The sequence below is a fragment of the Vidua chalybeata genome, chromosome 3 (genome assembly GCF_026979565.1).
Source record: "Vidua chalybeata isolate OUT-0048 chromosome 3, bVidCha1 merged haplotype, whole genome shotgun sequence".
Classification (NCBI taxonomy): Eukaryota; Metazoa; Chordata; class Aves; order Passeriformes; family Viduidae; genus Vidua; species Vidua chalybeata.
Window position 1 is genome coordinate 71,240,853 of NC_071532.1, and position 19,339 is coordinate 71,260,191.

Below are 19,339 nucleotides of genomic sequence, written 5' to 3' on the forward strand. Positions count from 1 at the left end.
CCTTTAGCTTGAGATAATATTACTATGACAGTTAGGCCTAAACTCATGATAGTGTATTCAGTTTAATTTAAAAGATAAAAGTACAAAGTAGAACATATTTGCTGCCAATACCTTTAAGGAAATCAGACTAGTGAACTAGCAAAAGTCACTGGGTAGGCAGACAGAAACAGTCTGTTGAACTACTAAACCACTCCTGACAGCATCTGCTCCTTCTGCAGGTGCAGAGAGAACATTTTATTTATTCTGTTTTCTAAGTAGATCAATTCATTGACTAGTTCTCTCAGACTTGAGGAACCAAATCAGAAAGAAAAAGAAGTAAAGCAATTTGTAGGCTATTCATACAGACCAAGAGAGCAAAAATGATACATACTGGTTCTAAAATCTTAGGATAAAGTAACCAGAACTGTTACCTGATCCTCCATTAATAATCTAAACATACAATCAGAAAAACTGAAAATAGCTGCATTTCTACCAAGTTCTTTAATCCCAAAAGACAGCAATCTTCTTCGCAAATATATTTTTGCATATTTCAAGAACTTCTTATGCATTTCCTTTCCAGTTTTTTTCTTAACTTTGAAAATAGATTTTTCCTCTCCTGTACAAAAGGGTTGCTGCTTTTAAGTAATACTGAAAATTTGTGATATTGATACCATTTCTTCACTGAAGCCCCTGGCAAAGATCCAAATGAATAACAGTGATAGGGCAAGATTGATTTCAAGAGTTTGTAAGAGGTAATTTATTGAAATGTAAATCTGCTGATGCAAAAATGTCATATAAATTTTTAACTGCAGTATTAGGAAAGGAAGAAAAATTCCATATTCCTGAGAAAGAAATAAATTTAACAGGAAAAAAGAAAAAAACATGGAGCTGGAATGAGGATCAAACCAGGATGAATAGTCTCACTCTTTGAAAGCTGCCAAAATACCCAAGCCAAATGGGACTTTTATCTGAAGTGAACAGGGAAAAAAACAGGCAACTCTTAGAAGTATATCCAAAAACTTGTTGAGATCTGGAAAAATAATGTGAGCAGAGAAAGGTAGATTCTGTCACAGTTTGCATAAAGTGATTTAACATGGCTCTAGTAAAATAGTCTCAGATGAGTAATGACCTTCACTGCACTACACTGAATACAAACTTGGATCTGGTACAGCCTGAAAACACCAAGAGAGCTTTGACATTAATTAAGGGTATTTAGCGTTAATCTTTAATAAAGAATTTTATTAAAATGAGGATGGAGAAGAGATTATTTTGTTTAGCTACCAAAAAGAACTGGGAAGATAAAAGCTATGAATATCCCTTAGAGTATCTTCCTTTTAGAGAAAGTTTTGGTATGATAAAACCCCAAAGGCACATAAATAATGTTGATTTGTGAAAGAGTCGGTAAGAGAGAAATGGAGTATGCATGAGAAGGTAAGGAATTGCAAATATTGAGAGCACTATGATAAGGAGTAGTTGAAAATGAAGAAACTTGTAATGAAAATATAGGTAATGAGTAGTGTACTGATTCAGGAATTTGTGCTAGTAGAGTCAAATCTGGTTGTTTTCCCCTTTTCCAGAGCACATAAGTGCAATCAAGAGTCTAGTTAAAAGCAATATGTGTGTGCAGCATGTGCTTCTTTGTTAACAAAGATTTTTTTCTGTACAAAGTAGTGGATTTATACCAGTGAAATGGCAACGGTACTTAACATTGTAAGGTATTTAGGTTTGAATACTATTGGTGTTTTATTTAAAGCTGAAAATCAAAATAAATTTATATATACATAACAACATACATGATCACAGCAATGACATTGTGGTTTATCTATTTCCATTATATTTATATAGTATATTTCATTGCACTCTATGTTTGATACAGCTTCATTTTTGCTGTTGTGGTAGCTGTCATTTTTTCTGCCCTCTTAAAAGGAGACATTTCAACTATGACATATATTCTTGAACACCACTGGTAGACTTTGTTATGGTATTTTTTTTTTCCCAGCTACTTATGTCGTAACTTGTATTAGAAACGGTCAGCCTCCCACTGTCCACATCTGCTTTCAATTCACGAGCAGTTGGTGTAAGTCATGCATCATCAGCATTTTGCTTTCTTGCCATTTTGTATCATCTGGGAAGCCATTATATTAAGTAATAGAAGCAGAAAATAGGTACACTCCCTCTTTAAATTTTCAGCAGGGTTTCAGCTTTTTGTAACTTCTGCAAATTGCACCATTAAATTGCATATGTTGGTCTGTTGGGTGCCCCTAATTAAATAAATAAGGAAAAACACACAAAAACTTCATGAACTAACTATCTTGCTAAAACATCCAGTGAAGAAAACGAGCTTCCCAACTTTTTTTTTTTTTTTTGGCACTGTTCAAAAACTGGTAAGCTATGCAGAAGCACAGTTTATCATGCCAGTTATATTTAGTGACACAAGGCCACATTGTATATAACAAACACAAAATTCCATTTAGTTCATATAGATTCTTCTTCAAACATATGAGTTCAAAACTAGCACAGTAATTTCAAATAATTGTTGAAGAAAGAAGGTAAATTTCCTCAGGAGAAGAAAAAATAGGACAAATAATAAAATGGGCAAAATTAGTATATTGTTGTCCTAGTTTCAGCCGGCATATTATTTCTTGATAGAGATACAGTGCTGTATTTTGAATTTTGTAAGAGAATAATGTTGACATCACACTGATGTTTTAGTTGATCCTAAGTAGTGCTAACTCTAAATCAAGGAGTTTTAAGTTTCCTATGTCCTCCCAGAAAACAGCTGCAGAAGAAACCAGAAGGGAGCACGTTTGGGACAGCTGACCTGAACTGGCCAAAGGGATATTCCATTCCACAGAGCAACCTGCTCAGTGAATAAACTGGGAACAGTAATCCGTGATGGTCCAGTCACTGCTTGGGGGCAGAGTGGGCACAGAGTGTTCACATGGTGAACAACTGTGTTGAGCATCACTTGCTGGGTTTTGTTCCTTAATCTCCCTCTCCTTTTCATTACAATGATGTTAATATTGTTCTTTTATTATTGTTGTTATAATTTAATTTTTTCCCCCAATTATTGAATTGTTTTTCTCCCAAGCAATGTGTTTTACCATTTTCTGATTTTCCTCATCCCTGTAAAGGGGCGGTGGAGTGAGTGGATGAATGAATGAGTGGGTGAGTGATGGTTTGTTGTCAGTTGGAGTTAAATTATGATAATTATGGATTTGCTTATGTATCTTCTTAAAAAGTTTATTTTTAATTATATCTGGATGGCTCAAAACTCATAAGGAAACAATACAAATTTAAACTCTGTAGGAAAAAACATTGTATGTTGAACAATTCCTGATATGAAATCATATACAGTACTATCTACTTTTATTTGAACAGGAGCAAAGAAAATACTGGAACTTGTGTATATTTTCCTTCTTTTTCTAAAGCTAGAGAAAATTGACCTCTAAAATACAGTTGTAGAGAGGTACTTATTTGGCTCATATGTACATATTTGCTGAAGTAAAGTTCAATAGGTAACAGTGATCTATTTGGAGTCCTGGGACAGATGAGGGAAAGCGGCATGAAAGACAGCCATCAGCACTGAACCATGCTGCTTTATGGTCAGCAAAATTTGAGCTCTGAGAACTTTTTTACAGTACTACAGCAACATTCCTGGAGATTTTCCATAGAGAAACTGGAAATTACAAGGTTGAAAGAAATTCTAAATGAATGTCATTAGAATTGGCATTCAAATTGCCAATATTTCGTTATTTATTCCTGTTTTAAGTCAGGAAACAACAGTTATTTTTCCCAACACGAAATCTGAAAAAAATGATCAGTTAAATATAATGAAATTCACAGTTGCTCTGGTTCCTTAATTTGAAGCAAGCCAATCCTCTGTGTAGGTTTTGCAGTACTTTATTCTGTCTGGATTGACTGAAAATTCTATGTAGAAGGCAAAGCTATGCCTTAAAGGTGAGCTAATTCTCATTGAAGGCTTTATCCAGCAGTGCTTGGCAGGTATGGACATCTCTTGAGTGGGCAAATAGCAGAGTATTCTTATTGCTCATATCACATATCTGCTTGGCCTCAATGCAGACTTCTTAAATAGTAGAAAGAAGTGCATATTTTATAAAAAGAAGTATCTATATATTTGTGTATATCTATCCTTAAATAAACAAAGAGCATCTCAGAAAAAAGTATTGCTTACCGTTGACAACTAAAGTTCACCTGATTAGTTAGGGCTGATAGAAATATAAATTTTGGCAAAATTAATCTCACTGTCAGGGCAACTATACGAGAGGTGTGACTGGAAGGATCTTCCAGACATGTTCTATTTGTGCACAAAATTAAAGCAAACTTGTATAAATTACCAGTTCCCTTTTCTTTTCCCATACTTACCTAGAAGCTAAATTATCTGTAAGGTTTTAATACATCATCTTGCTTGTTGTTTTCTTTCCCTAGGACTTAAAATTTATATTTAAAATGTATTGTCTTCTATTTTCTACCACCTATTTAAAAAAGTTCACCCCCAGAAAAATAAAAATCAACCAACCCAACAAAACAATTTCCACCAAATCCTAACTAATCTAAAATTCTACAAATTAAAGCACCTTTAACACAATAAACCATAAATCTCTGTGTGCTTAAGCATGGCTGAGAGTCTTAAATATGAGACTAGGCATGTTTAGGCTATGGCACTAAAAACCCTCTAGTCCTAATATTCAAGTAGGATTATCAGTGAAATCAATAAAAACTGTGTATCACAATTCTTGGTTTTTCTTGTATGTTTCGTGGTAAATTTGTTCTAGTTTATTAAACACTTTTGTCATAACTTTCTGAAGGTTTCCCTATATATACTGGCTATGAATAATACATTAGTCACAATATTGTCATTGTTTTAATGTATTGTTTTTGAGACCCTTAATATATGTCCTTTTCATTTTAGGATGCAGCATATTCCTAATAAAGATAATATACCTGCAATCAAAATAGTTTTGAATTATTGAGTTTAATGGAGTTTAACTCTTTTGATATTGGGTAAATAATAAGATCAAATAAATGTACAATTTTACATAATTAAAAATGCATTCTAAATGTTACTTTTGTTTGGATGGATTTTGTGGTTAGGTTTTTTTTTTCAAGACTACTTTTTATGAGGTCATTTGCAGACATAATCATGAGTAAATGTGACTTCTTTTATAGCTAAGGCAAATGAAGCATATCTTCAATTAGAAACTTTTGAAAATGTACTGTGGTAGCCTACTGAGAATGGAATTGCTTTTCTTCACAGCTTCACACCCACTCCTCTTTAGAAGATCATGGCTGTAGATAAGTGCTGCAAGTGTAATATCCTTCTCTTCAAGTGTTTTCAGCCACTGGGTGCTTCAAATTGCCTATCTTACGGGTGGTTTGGGATATTTCACAAACACATATGCGCTGGCTTCACTATAGGTATTCAAATTACTTTTCCTAAGTTTTCCTGTAAAGTGTAATTAAGTAAATATAACTGTTTATGTAGACATAACTGTAATGATTTGCACTCCATATATAGGTAGAAGTAAATTTTCAAATTGGTGGCTATGATCCAGCAGAAATTCCCTCTGCAAGGTGGACAGCATAATTACTCCCAGTGTAGTCACAGTCCAGTAAGCTTTAGCTCTTTTTCTCTATGCCTTTATGTAAATTACTTCAATCTCTGATTTGTTGTATTACTATTATTCATAGTAATAAAATGAATGTGTTTCAAAACTAGAGAGATTAATTATTAGTGAAAGGTATTTAAAAAGAAAAAATAAAAAATACTTTAACAATACAGTGTTTTATGTTCTTATGACAGGCTTGTACTTGCAGCTGGAATCATTAAGACACAGTAAGACATACTAAGATAAATTTAGTGTCAAGAAACAAATTACAATTTAGGTCCAAAACCCCACTGATACTCTCATAGAAGAATTACCCAGGGAAGCTTTCAAAATTGTTTATGAACAATCATTACTTAAGGTTGTATAGAGTTATTTTTTAAATTCCAAAGGCCAGATCTGGCAATCGTATGTATAATCCCTCTGTATTTTCTCATTTTTGATTATTAAGTTTCTGATTTCTTAATTTTTACCATTAAACAGGAATAATATTAAAGACATAAAGTGCTCAAACAATCGAGAAAATCATTCTGATCACCACTTCATATTCTGGCTTAATGTTAACATATATAGGATGACCTTTGAACATATTTGTGTGCATAGTAGACCCCAGTAAGGATACAGGAAAAAAAACTATCGTCTGAACCTCATCTTTCTTGAGCTACCTGCATTAACTTCATTTCATCCATTTAATAGCTGTGATTTTCCTAATTAATTCTAGGAAATTAAATTATTCAAAGTTTGATTATTTTAAGAGCCACAGTTTCAGGTAATTTTCAGGTTATAGTCATGTCTTAGCTTGATGATAATAGGATTTTTTTGGACAGGCTTTTTGTTCTATAAGCAGCTATTACAAAGACTGTTAACTTGATTCTTAATGCTCACTCTGCTCCTATTTACATTGATGACAATAAGGTTATAATGAGGAGAGAAGGACTGGATAGAAATGTTTCTAAATATTTCTTAGGAGAAATACTATTACCAATACTACCAGCTATTTAAAAATTAAAAAAAAGAACCAAAACTACTCTCCCTATTTAAAATGTATTGACTCCTATTTTCAGAACATCCAAGGATCCAAAACATGCTGATTTTCTTCAGTCTTCAATAGGATTTTAATAATGTCTTTGAAAAATATGAAGAGTTCTTGCTGAATTTCATCTGGGAAAAGTACAGTTTTTGAGTGAACTTTTTTACAACTAATTAGTTATTAAAACATTGGTTTATTTTTTTTTTTTAATTTTCTGAAGCATTTATGATCTGTCTTTCTCCAGATGTTCATACTGGGTTTTAGAAATATTGTTACAGATGCTGTTGTAAAGTGCTGAAAACACTGAAAGGAATGTGAACTTCAGTCATAGAAATCCATTAATGCCTCAGGTTTTAATTTACTAAGAATCAAAAAGAATTGAAAAAAACACTTCTTAAATGTGAAAGACTGGAGTTAGAATGCCATTACGCATTATGAGGAAATCCATATGCTTGAGAGAAACTTGGACACCACAAGAGATTCACTGCTGATCAGGAACCCTTGCGGAGGGAGGAAGCTGCCTCACCCCAGGCTTCTGCTTCCTTTGAAGGATTATGCAAATACTTCCCTGGTTTCTGCAGGAGGAAGCTGTGTGCAGCAGATCCACAACAATTACAGTTTTCTGTTTCTAGTTTCCTTTAAAAAAGGCTTCTCAGTACTACAGGAAGAACCATCTAAGCTTTGGGGTTTTCACTGGTTGTTTGACTGACATTTTGAGAAGAAATTTTGCTAAATTAGAATGAGAAAATAAAAAAGAATTCAAGGTGATGGAGGGTGTGAAATTGGAGTATTCTGTCTCTTGAGAAGCACCCCACCTCCCTCAAATGTATAATTATTTATGGAAAAGCCACCATTTTTCTTTGCTTTGTTTTTTCAGTTTCATAAAGACAAAAAAGACAAACATTATATTTGCCTGAAAAAAATTGACGGAAAGAGAAGAAGCAGTTATATTGTAGCAAAGTTAAAAAGTACGTCATCATAAAGTTTATAATATAAACAAAGCATTAACTAGTCTCTAAAAGTTATGCTTAAAGGAACATTCTAATATAAGCATGAGACTGATAAGTTTGATGATATTTGTGTTTCCTTGCTAATAGAATTATAGTATACAATCCAAAACATTTGCCTCGGGGGAAGAGCTTAATATAAAATGCATATGTAAATCACATAAGGAAATTGTCAGAATAGCTTTACATGAAAATTAAATCACATTTGTTATATTAGGATAGACACAATGTCATTTACCATATGTCTTGCCTTGTGAAATTCAGTCACAGTATTTGGCAAAGCTGAACAGTTCAGGATCTGCATAATTAATATTTGCCTCAGTGCCTGCTTGCAGGCATTGTTTGGGGAAATTTTAACATATATTCTCTATACCTACTCATTTCTGTAGTGTGCTACCAAGCTATATTAAGACTTATAAAAATGTACATTACAGAAGCACATACTCTAAAGATATATCACTCTTAAAAGCCTGATTTTTACTAAATAAAGCTCCACAGTTGTTAAGTGTTTATTAAAATTTAATTTTGAATATTTTTTCTTAACTGGAAACCAGACTATACATCTGTCATTTCCTTGTCACAAAATACAAGGGGGAAGATACTATAGAAAATGAGGACTGGAGAAAATAGAAGTGGTTAAATGGAGAAAATAACAAGATAGGGGATCCAGAAATAAATGGAGAAAATCCAGGGAAATCACTTTGAATAAAAATCAGATCAAAATAGCAAACTAGACTGGAAGATGCATTAAAGTGAAATGAGAAAAAATATCTTTTTATTAGCCATGTACAGTCCTCACCTTTGTCTTCACCTCAGGTATACTTGTGTGTCATGGCGCAATATGCTCTTTTGCTAATAAACTCAATAGTTTTCACTTGTTCAAGCAAATAATAGAACAGTGGCAAAAGTTCACTTACACTGGCATTTTTTTCAGACGTATTTGCAAAAAGCTGCTTTTTGCACATGCTTAGGTATACTTGGAAACTCTTAGCTTAACACCTTCGAAAACAAAGAATAAAGAACTTGTGTATTGCCCTGCAAAATCTTTCATGCATGAGATAAATTCAGCATCAAGAGAAATACATGAGAATACATTAGTGCACTCAATCAATTTCTTTGAGTTGTGCTCCGGGGAGCTTATTTTTAAAGTGGTGTGCAGGAGGTCCTCAGTACTTACTGACTTACTTACTTATTTTGCTGAGGTATATTGTTAATAAATAATTTGATTTGTGCACACATGTCCCTTACATGGCTTTAAAGATTTATTGCTTAATGGCTGATTTAACTTAGCAGGTGAATTTGAACAGGGTGACATGGGACCATTGCAGCTAAGTACAAGATGGCAAATTTATCATGTGCAAACTGTGTATTAAATGCTAAACCTCTAAAGCCACAAAATTGTCTAATTTTAGGCCTAAAATTGGAACTTAAACTAACATGTTAATTTCCATAGTGTCCTGATGGTTTAGCTAGAATAAAGAATGCTAAACAAGAAAAGAGACCAAAAAGCTCCATTAAAGATTGATGTAGAGACAGATTTTATTGGTGAATCTAGAGGATGCAGCTAACCTCATCAAATCTGCCCAAAGGACTGTTTTTGCCCTCTTCCTTGTCCTTCCCTGTGGCAGCACTGACATTTGTCTGACCCTAATCAGTGATCTTGTTGAGTTGCTAGACTGGTGTAGAACAACTCACTTGTTAGCTGGATGAGCTCTCTGCTCTGACCCAGCTCACTGAGCGGCAGGGAGATGTCAATGCACATGAGGGAAGCTGGGGGAGCAGAGGAGTGAAGCAAAGCAGATTGATGCTAGATCAGCAAAGGGCTATGTCACACCATGGTCTTCCAGCAGAGGAATTAGAAAATCTCTCTCATTCACACTGTTATATGAAGGTGAGTTCCTTAATTCAGATCCAAAGCCTAGTTGTTCAAAGGCAGGCTGTTCCTTCTCCCATCTCAGATTTAAACAGCTTCAAAAAATCATAGTCCTGTTGGCTTCAGCTTCCATTGCTGGCCTTGTCCTGTTCACTTATGTTCTAAACATGTTTGCATTGGTTCCTATCCCTTAAACCAAAAATCCACTTTAACTAGCTTAGCTAACAGGAATGACAGCAAAAGCTGTTACAAGAATGCATTTATTGGAGCCCACTCCCCCCCCTATTTTTTTTAATTTAGTGATTTCATTCAAAGGACTGAACTATTAAAAAAATATTAATTTTTGTAAGGATGATTTGCTGAGTCATTTACTGAGTCATTTGCTGATTTGCCTCAAGATATGGTTTAAATTGTTTTTCTTTTATTCAATATTTTTTTCCCCTCTATTCTCCTTATTTCTGAGAATCATTAAATTTGGTTATTAGTGAAAATAATAAAGCACCTATCTTTATTCCAGAGAGACAATTCTGTCAAATGAGTGATCTAACAACTGATGAAGTGAGGATGCTAGAATAAGTAAATGCTTTACCCCCTACCTGGGAGACTTCCTATACCATAAAGTAGATTTCTGTAGTTATGAAGGAACGTGTCAATAACCAAAAAGATTTTCTGCTGGTTATTTTTTAGCTGTGAACTTAATTTCTCTCCTTAGTATCTCACTATTTATGAATAACAGATTGACTCAAGGCCTAAGATATGACATAATATGAGAAAAAGTCATATTCATTATGTCTACACAAAGAAGAAAGAGTCTGACTTTTTTATTTCATTTTATTTACTCATTTTCTTTGTGTTAAACTCAAGCATAAACAGTTTTCTGCATTAAGTTTTAATGGCTACCTTTTCAATTTTTGACCATAAAGGTCTGTAGAGAGAGGAGTATAGAGAAAAAAACCCTTGATTTTTCCCACTGTGATCATATAAATTATACAACTTCACAGGTTTTTAAAACAGCACTTTTCTAATGAAGGCAGATGCCAGTAATATTTACCTATTAAATATACCATTAAATATATCATCAAGACTGCTATGATGCCTTCCCTTAAATCAATATGTTTGACTGCGTGTGACTGCAAAGGGAGATGAAGCACAAATATAAACAGGGCAGAACATAAACAATCAGCAATTGGAAGACTTGTCAAATTAAACTTGAAATTTAAATCTTTCCTAGAGCAGTGCTTGTCAATGGAGTAATGTTGAAATAACTTGGTGCTGCTTGCACAAGAACCAGTCAACAGCAAAGATTAAATGAGATAATAACCTACAATATTCTCTAATATGTTCTTTTTCATCTTTTCTCTACTCAGACTATAATTCATCAATTAAATCAGAATATGTACAAGTTTAGTTGTTAAACATCTAAGAAGGCTTTAATTTAAATTTGCATAAGAAAAAACCAAATTTGAAAAATACTAAGAAAAATTCCATTAAATTCAAAGAACAATCTATCTATGAAAAGATAAAATATATAGAGGATTAAAAATATGCTTAACAGTGAATATAGGATTTCTGAGATTGCAAGGCCACGATCCTGGAAGATAAGAAATAGTGGAATTAGTTTAAGCAATAAATGTAAGTAATTTTAAGTCGTTACTTTTGAACAAAGTTGTGCAATTATGCCATTCTATGCAAATTTTTGTGAACTTTGCTTTTTGCCAGTGACCAATATGGACAAAATAAAATATAAAGAAATATCTTCTACACAGGGCGATTGTATCCTCACATAATTTTCTGTGGAACATACAATGAAGCACTTTAGCTTTTTACGGCTGGTGACATGGAGACAGTATTTTTTTATTTTATAAATAGAAATAAGTATTCAAATGAACTGAAGTATTGTCAATGATCTGAGAAGCAGGTAGTCTGTCAGAATCATTAGATTAATTAAATCAATTTTTTTTTCTCCAGCTTAATAAAGAAAAATGCTAGAATCTTTGCTAAAACTGTAGGCAATGGGAAGAAGTACTTTACATTAGGAAGATCGGGTGCTAAACAATTGGAAAGATGCTACTCTCAGCCTTGCCTGTGGTAAATGGCTACAAGAAAAAACATGACATCACAACAGTGGTGGCTGCTTCAGAATTTTTAAGTGTTTTAGTACTTGTAAGTCTGGCATTTTTGTCAAGTTATTACATTAAGCTATTCTTTAAGGCTGATCTTCTATCCAACTCAGAACAAAAGCTTTACCTCTTTTTCTTGGGTGCAGGTGATATAGAACAATTTCCCATTTTAGCAGTAAATTGAATTGAGAATCTAAAAGCTTTTGGGCATACATCTAAAGAAAATAGAAATCTGTTATGTCATAGATCTGGTCTTTCATGAAAAACAACTTTTTATTCAAGTACTGGCAAACTAAATTCTAGCAATCTCTGTCAGTATAAATGAGGAGAAATTCTTATTTTAGCAAAGCTTTAAAATTTTTTCCCAACTCATAGCTGCACTTTTCACTGTTTTCTTCAGGTGTTCTGCAGCCATTGTGAAAACTGCTGCCATTAATTTTTAAAGGAAAAACACACTCATTAAAAAAATAAACTTTTAGGATCTCCCAAGGCAGGTTAGCTTATAGATATAGTATAACATGACAAATTATTCTTGAGCTGACTACACACCTTTTCTCACACAGTCAGGAGCACTGGCATTTTATCACTGCTAATTATCTCCCCAGTACATTTCTTGGTATAGCAAGTTATCAGCTTCATAGTGCTGGTCCCAAATGCCTATGTTAATAACAGCATGTGAGCAATATTCAATAGTGAGTCATAGAGGAAGCTAGAAACCTGCCAACATTGTCATCATCTGCATCCATCTTTTCACCTGTCTCTTGCAAGAGCCTAGTTTATCTAACCAGACTCCTTTTTTTTCACTGGAGGGAAAAAATATTGTCACGGGTTTAAAGTCCAAAAGATAAACTCTGGTTGTTGTACTTAAAGGTACATGATTGCATGGTGGACTTTACGCAAAAACACATAATATTTATTAAACAATTATTTTCTTGCAGAGTTCTAGTCATTTTCATTCCATCACTAACAAGGTTACTCAAGTGTTTGAGCAGGTAGCTATAACAAGCTCTTGCTGCTTCATTTTTATAGCACAATTGAACTGAAAGATCACAGCTGGTCACTGCAAAATGATATGTTATCATATCTATAAAGTTTTATTTGTCACACGTTGTAAAGGATGCTTTTTCTTTTTCTTCTTTAACATAACACATTTATTCTTCATGCTAACATTTTAGAATGTTTTATCTATCACTTTCTGTGAGATTCATCTGTCAGTTATCACTTTTCCAAATTCCCAGTTCTCTCCAATCCTGCTGTTCCTTAAGGGAGGCATAATATACATTGGTGCTGGTGCTAAGACACTTATAGAAGACTTAAAGAGTAATGATGAGGAAGCAAAATCAAGGTAAGATGTTTGGTCAACCATCTCTTCTTACCCTATATTGATAGCTAAAATTTCTTAGAGAGAATCTAGGGAACACATTATCAGTATATCTTGCATCTTTATAATTCACAAAAATTTATTTTCTGTGATCACCAGAGTCACTATTTTGTAGAAGGACAAGTTATTATGTGATTGCTCCTATGTCAGCAGTGGCCCTGTCTCCCAGAACTGATAGATTTAGAAGCCTAATTGGTCAAGCTGTTACCATTCAGCTTCAAGAGGCAACTGGAGGTAACTCTTTTGTTGAACAGAATAGGTAACTGTGTTTTCCTTCCTTGTAAGTTGTGGTTTTAATCCTGACTAGTGTAGAATCATTCAGTGCAATTTCTGGCATTTCCTAGAAAGCCATCAGTGGGATCTGATATCTAAAGACAAGATATTAGAATAGAATATACTGATTTAGGAAGGGCACCATCAGAATCATCAAATCCAATTCCTGGCCCTCCACAGGACACACCAAGAATCACACCATGTGCTTGAGAGTGTTGTCCAAATGCTTCTTGAAATCTGTCAGGTTGATGCTGTGACAACTTGCCAGGGAATCCTGTTCCAGTGTTCAAGCACCCTCTGGATGAAAAACCTAAACCTAAACTAAAATGATGCACCAACTAAATCAATTTGATCAAAAAATATAATGTCTAATGGCGTTCCAAAGAATAGAGTTACTATTGTGTATTATGAGTGAAAAATACAATTTTTTTCTAGCATTTTTACTTCAATGAGCTTAGTGCCTTCCTGAATTATGATTATATGAAATGTTTATGAAGAAATAAAAGTAAAATAAATTCAGGCCATTGGATATAATATTAAAGGCTTTGATTCTTAGTATATTTGGTGTAAGGGGCTTGGTTATGTGTAGGCAATACCTACATTACCTTGCTTATGTCCCAGAAGAGAAAAAATTCTCATATTTATTCAAATAGATTAAAAAGATAGACAGGATAAAAGAGTAAATAGTTAGAACAGAAGAACTTTCATATTGGACATTTGAATAATGCACTTGCAGGGTTAATTAATGGTAATATTGTAGCAACAGACATAATTTTGATGTAATTTAAAGTAGATAACCAGCAGAGATGGACTCCCTGATTGTACCGTAGGAATGGAATAAAATAGTATTTTTTTAACCACTGATAGATAGCTGGGTAAATGCTAACTTGTATTCTGAGGTTTTATGTAGTTTCTTTCCCAGACGTTACACAGAAAGCCATATGACTTTTTACTAATTATTGTCCTTATTTAATTAAAAATTAACCCTACGAGAAATTGTGGATTTATTTATTTATTTATTTACTTAAATTCTGATTTATGTGATTAAATATGTACATCCCTTTCACACTGTATATTTCTGCCTCTATAAAGCCTTTTCTGAAATTAATTCAAAACAGTTTTTCTACTGCTTGATAGCATCTACAATGAGCCCTGCTAAAGTGCTTTTTTCCCAAGATCCTTCAGAATTTAAATATCTTGTTCTGCTAAGCAGAGAAGGTTAACATTGGGAGTACGCAAGTACAGAGCAAAATCCTAGCAGGTTTGGGTTTGTGAGTACAATTGCTCTGATTTTTACTGATAAGGAAGATTATCTTGTAGGTTGCTTTTGATGTATTATGTTCCCTTGATTACCTCTGCTGAAGGTGTGGATTTCCCGAAGGAAGAACTAGTGTGCTGCTCATTTAGTTTTTCCCACACTGTGCTCCCAAATATGGAGTAACTACTTGTGAAATCAATCTTCAAATTTTTAGCCCTTGATGCCCCTCCAAATTCACAGACCCCATTTAAGACAAGGACCATCTCTACCCATAGGGATGATTCTAACAGAAAAACAAGTCTGTCTCTGGATATATTTTTTCCTGATGTGTAAACAAGAATTTATGCTGAAAATAGCTTTATGTTACCTACAGAAAAGTTGATTTCTTGAGAATCACCTGGAAAAAGCTTGGAATTAACATTCAGGACAATTATCGAGAATGATGGACCAGCATTGTAGGATTCTCTTTAAACTGAGTGAGACTGTGCCTGGAACAGCTTGCTGATATGACCAAACCTTTGACTCTTAATTAAACTTTTTTCTTTTCTCAGGGAGAAAGGTGATAAACTGGACCTAGGGTGTAATTAAATTAAGGTGCTAGCTCTAAGAACTTAAGCAGAATACACAACTTTCAGTACTTCTGGTAAAAATTTGTAAGTGAAATGAAATGCAGAAAACAAAACACAACTTCAGGTTAAACTTAATATACTCTTCAACTGTATTTAAAATTGTTTTGCATTGAGAAATTAACCTTTTCTAAAAACAGACAGGTAGATAAATTTAATAATAAAATTTGTGTTAACTTGTGAAACAAAATTGCAACTAATGAACAGTAAAACTGTAATAAGATATATTCCAGATTTCTGACTCCCTTAAATCTCTCTGAGCACTCTCTGGAAGCAAAACAAAACTCTACCCTACAGAACATCAATCATCTAAGAGGCAAGAAGCAGCAAAGTCATATACTAAAATGATAAGATTATAATGATGAGGATGATGATGATAAGTAGAAAAAGGATAATGTCTGCAATTTTGGAGTTTTTCCACCCTCTCTTGCTGTGTATGTAGAAAGAAACATGGCCAGCTGTTTATACCAGATGGTTTATATTTGTGACAACCAAAGCAAAAAAAAGTTTGGACTAAAAAGTTCTGTTAGCATGAGCAGCAACTCAGAATCCAAATGATGATTCTTCGTCTCTTGAGTAGATTAATACTACAATTCATCAAAAAAACCTGAAAAAGCTATATTCTTTCTTTGCATCTTAATTAATTTATTTTAATTGTGTTGTACTCAGATACACAATTTTCTATGAGATAGGAACAGAATGAACACACTGAATTTAAGGTATGAACGTATTTTTTCACAATGAAAAAATCGCTAAATGCCATCATGTGAGTTTGCGGGCCCCACATCAGGCAACTCCCTGAGGGCTCCCCTGGCAGGGTGAAACCCCCCTTGAAGCAGTTCTTTGTCAGGAAATGCAGGACTTTTTTGGTCTTCAGGTTCTTGTTTTATTGTTATCTTATCAAGACTTCAGTACACTGTCTGCACTCAGACCTTACATGTGTGGAAATAGCACAAAATGGCTAACAAACTAGCGCTACAAGGTCTTTTTAAGTCTAATCTAAGACTAAACTACCCAATTAAGAAGTGACACCTAGATTATTTCCCTTTCTAACCCAATAATTGACCCCTAAAGGTCTGCAATGTGGATTTTTGTGTCCAATTACAAGATACCACCCAAACCCAAGAGGAAGAAGGAAGAAGAAAAAAGAAGAAAGGAACTCGAGACAACACCCTGTATCCTCCATATTGCATCTATCTACAATATGCTAAAAATCCTAAAATCTAAATTTCTCACCCATGTGACATATTAAACTACTCTCTTCACTCTCTACAATCTATTTCACACTTTTGTGGACTCTGGTTTACTTTGAGGCTTAAGAGGCCTTCTCCATGAATGAGGGTCAAAGTCAGTGTTTTCCTGGGAGTCAGAGCACCCTAGGGTAGACAGGGATTTCCCCCTTGCCCTGGGTTACCACACGATCATCTATCCTGCTCAGTACGAGTGCTTGCAGTTCTGGAAACCCAAAGAACAGTTCAAAATATCATTTCCAAAGGAGCATGTTTTTTTTCTCCAACAGTGAAAGCCAGGTTCCCACTTTTGGGAATTTTGTAGTTGGTGATTTATTGAGCCACAGAAAGTTGAAGCAGTTGCGTCTCTTTTTTTCTCTAAAATCACCATCCAAGCCACCACCTAGAAAAATAGATTATTAATATAAGATTAAGCTACAGCTTTCCATAAGGAAAATGTAAAAAAATGAATTCTCTGGCATGCAGCTTAGCTAAAGGGATAAAAGCATTCTGTGCACTCTTGCTGTGTGTTGAGTTTTTGATGGATCATAATTGTCATTTGGTTTTTCAAGTTTCAAGAGTGAGACCCTAGAAAAGCTTTCTTTAGAAGTAATGGAGAAAATAGACCCATTGAAAAGACAGACATTCAGTTTCACATGTCTGTTTTAGAATGAGAAGACCTAAAACTTAAAAGTGTTCCTTACTTTCACAAAAGGGCATCTTTTAAAGTGACTAGCTCTGTGACATACACATCTGCATTTTGCAAGATGAAATCCATCCAAGAGCACTACCACCACATGCAGAAATTACCTTCACAGCTGTTTGTTAATTGATATATTCTATTCTTTAGTAAACGTTCAAAGGGAGATAGGAGAAACTGCTATGGATATTCATTAGCTCACTGCTGATTATTATATACCTTTTTTTCCCAGCTGTATGATTATATGATTCTAAAATGAAAGCCAATGTATTAATAACTTAAGAGAGTAAAGCAATTTAAAATTTTATTAAAAATAATTATTTCTAATTGCTTATCTTGGGAGATACCACCATATATATCTATATATATCTAGAACACCACAAGAATAATGTGTTTTATTAACTTATTGCATTATTTATATGAAAAATAAAAATAAGAGAGACCAATATTTTTAGGGGGCAAAGACAGAACTGAACAAAATTACTATTTTTTGCTTAATGTGCATCTTACATTTATCGACACTTAAAGTTTCAGCAACCTGCTCTCTGTCTATGAAGAATTATTGTTAGCTTATGAAAATTAAAAAGTATAGAAAATTTTATGGCAAAGAGAAGTGATAAAGAAAGGAAAATTTTAGTAAGATCATCTTTAAAAATACAATAGAGTATCCTACACATAGTAATAGTGTAAATTAGGAGCATGAATTAGGGGCATTATGTACTCATTGAGTACTCATTTTGTGAAATGCTTGTAAAAAAGGCTAAATTTTTAACCTTTTTTTCCACATTTATAGTATTCTGAAAACAGAGAAACTTTTTCAATGTTTAAAAGGATTCAGGCAAACTGTTATATGTCATCTTTCCCCTAAACCTGGTAAGGTCCTTCTCCATGTTTCAAACCATTGAGTGTGTATTTTATTTGACTGGGGTTTGATTTTTCATGTACCTTCACAGTTTCCTTGAAAGCTGCCTTGAGTAAGGCCTTGCTGTGGTTTTAAAAATATTCTCACAAGTCTCTAAGATGACTATTACATCATGTAAATGACCTAATTTTTTCAAAAAAACCTTTTCACAGTGACATTTGATGCCAATAGACCGGTGGAAAATAAAGTATCTATGAATATAATTTGACAGGTAGCAGTTCAAGTTTTTATCTGCATAGGCTTTTGCATAATATCTACTGCCATATATTTTTTCATCACTTCTATCTGTCTAGAAATAATTTGATTTTAGCTGCTCCTATGGTTAAATGGAAGATTTTCAGAAGGGAAAATTGTAGGAATTCTGATCTGAAGGATATCTTTATTTCTTAAAATGAACTACTACGTTTTTATGTGGTACACAATAAACTTAGTGAAACTTTTGAAACTTCTGTCTTAGAATTTAGGGTAGCTGGACAGTGCTTTCCACTCTTCTATAGGCCTTTGTTGAGATGCAAGCTCCTTCAGGAGTTTGATTTTGTGTTAGTACAGTTTCGTTTAGCTCAATTCAAACCATTTGAGACAGTGTGAGGGGTGGCTGGATACATTTTAAAGCCTGGATAAATGCTGAAGAATGAAAGCAACGTGGTGACCTGAGATGAACTTTTGAGGAGGGGATTGATGGTGTGGGGTTTTTTTTGTTGTTTGTTTTTTGTTTGGTTGGTTGGTTTGGTTTGGTTTGGTTTGTTGTTGTTGTATTTCTTTCAGAACATAGTGCACTGGAAAATCCATTCTCAAATACTTTCATCCCTAGAATGCTTACCATATACCCTAGTATATAATATTTGAGAGTCACTTTGAAAAGTTGATAGATTTTAGAGAACTATTTTCAATTTACTGACATTTTGACATATAAATAAACCAGGATGAATGTAATTTTGGCATCAAGAAACATGGATAGAGATATAAAGCCTTTTGGACTCCATGGTGTACCCTTTATATGCATTTATATGCAGCAGCTGAAGAAACATACACATTAACAGTAAGGCTTTGCAGAAAACATGTTGCCTATATGTATAGAGAGGATAAGGAGTGCTCTTATTTGATCTATGATTTTGATCTATTTCTAGATTTATTATTTTTTGAGTGTCATTCACTCAGGGTTGTTACTTTGGTATTTGCCTTGGCCATCTTCCTATTAGCTTCCACATTCAACAGTTACCTTTCTCAGATGCTGTCAGGCTGATCCATGATAACAAATTTCTTTTACCTATTCTCTGGGAAAAGCTTTACACAGGGACAACTGTGGAAATTGTG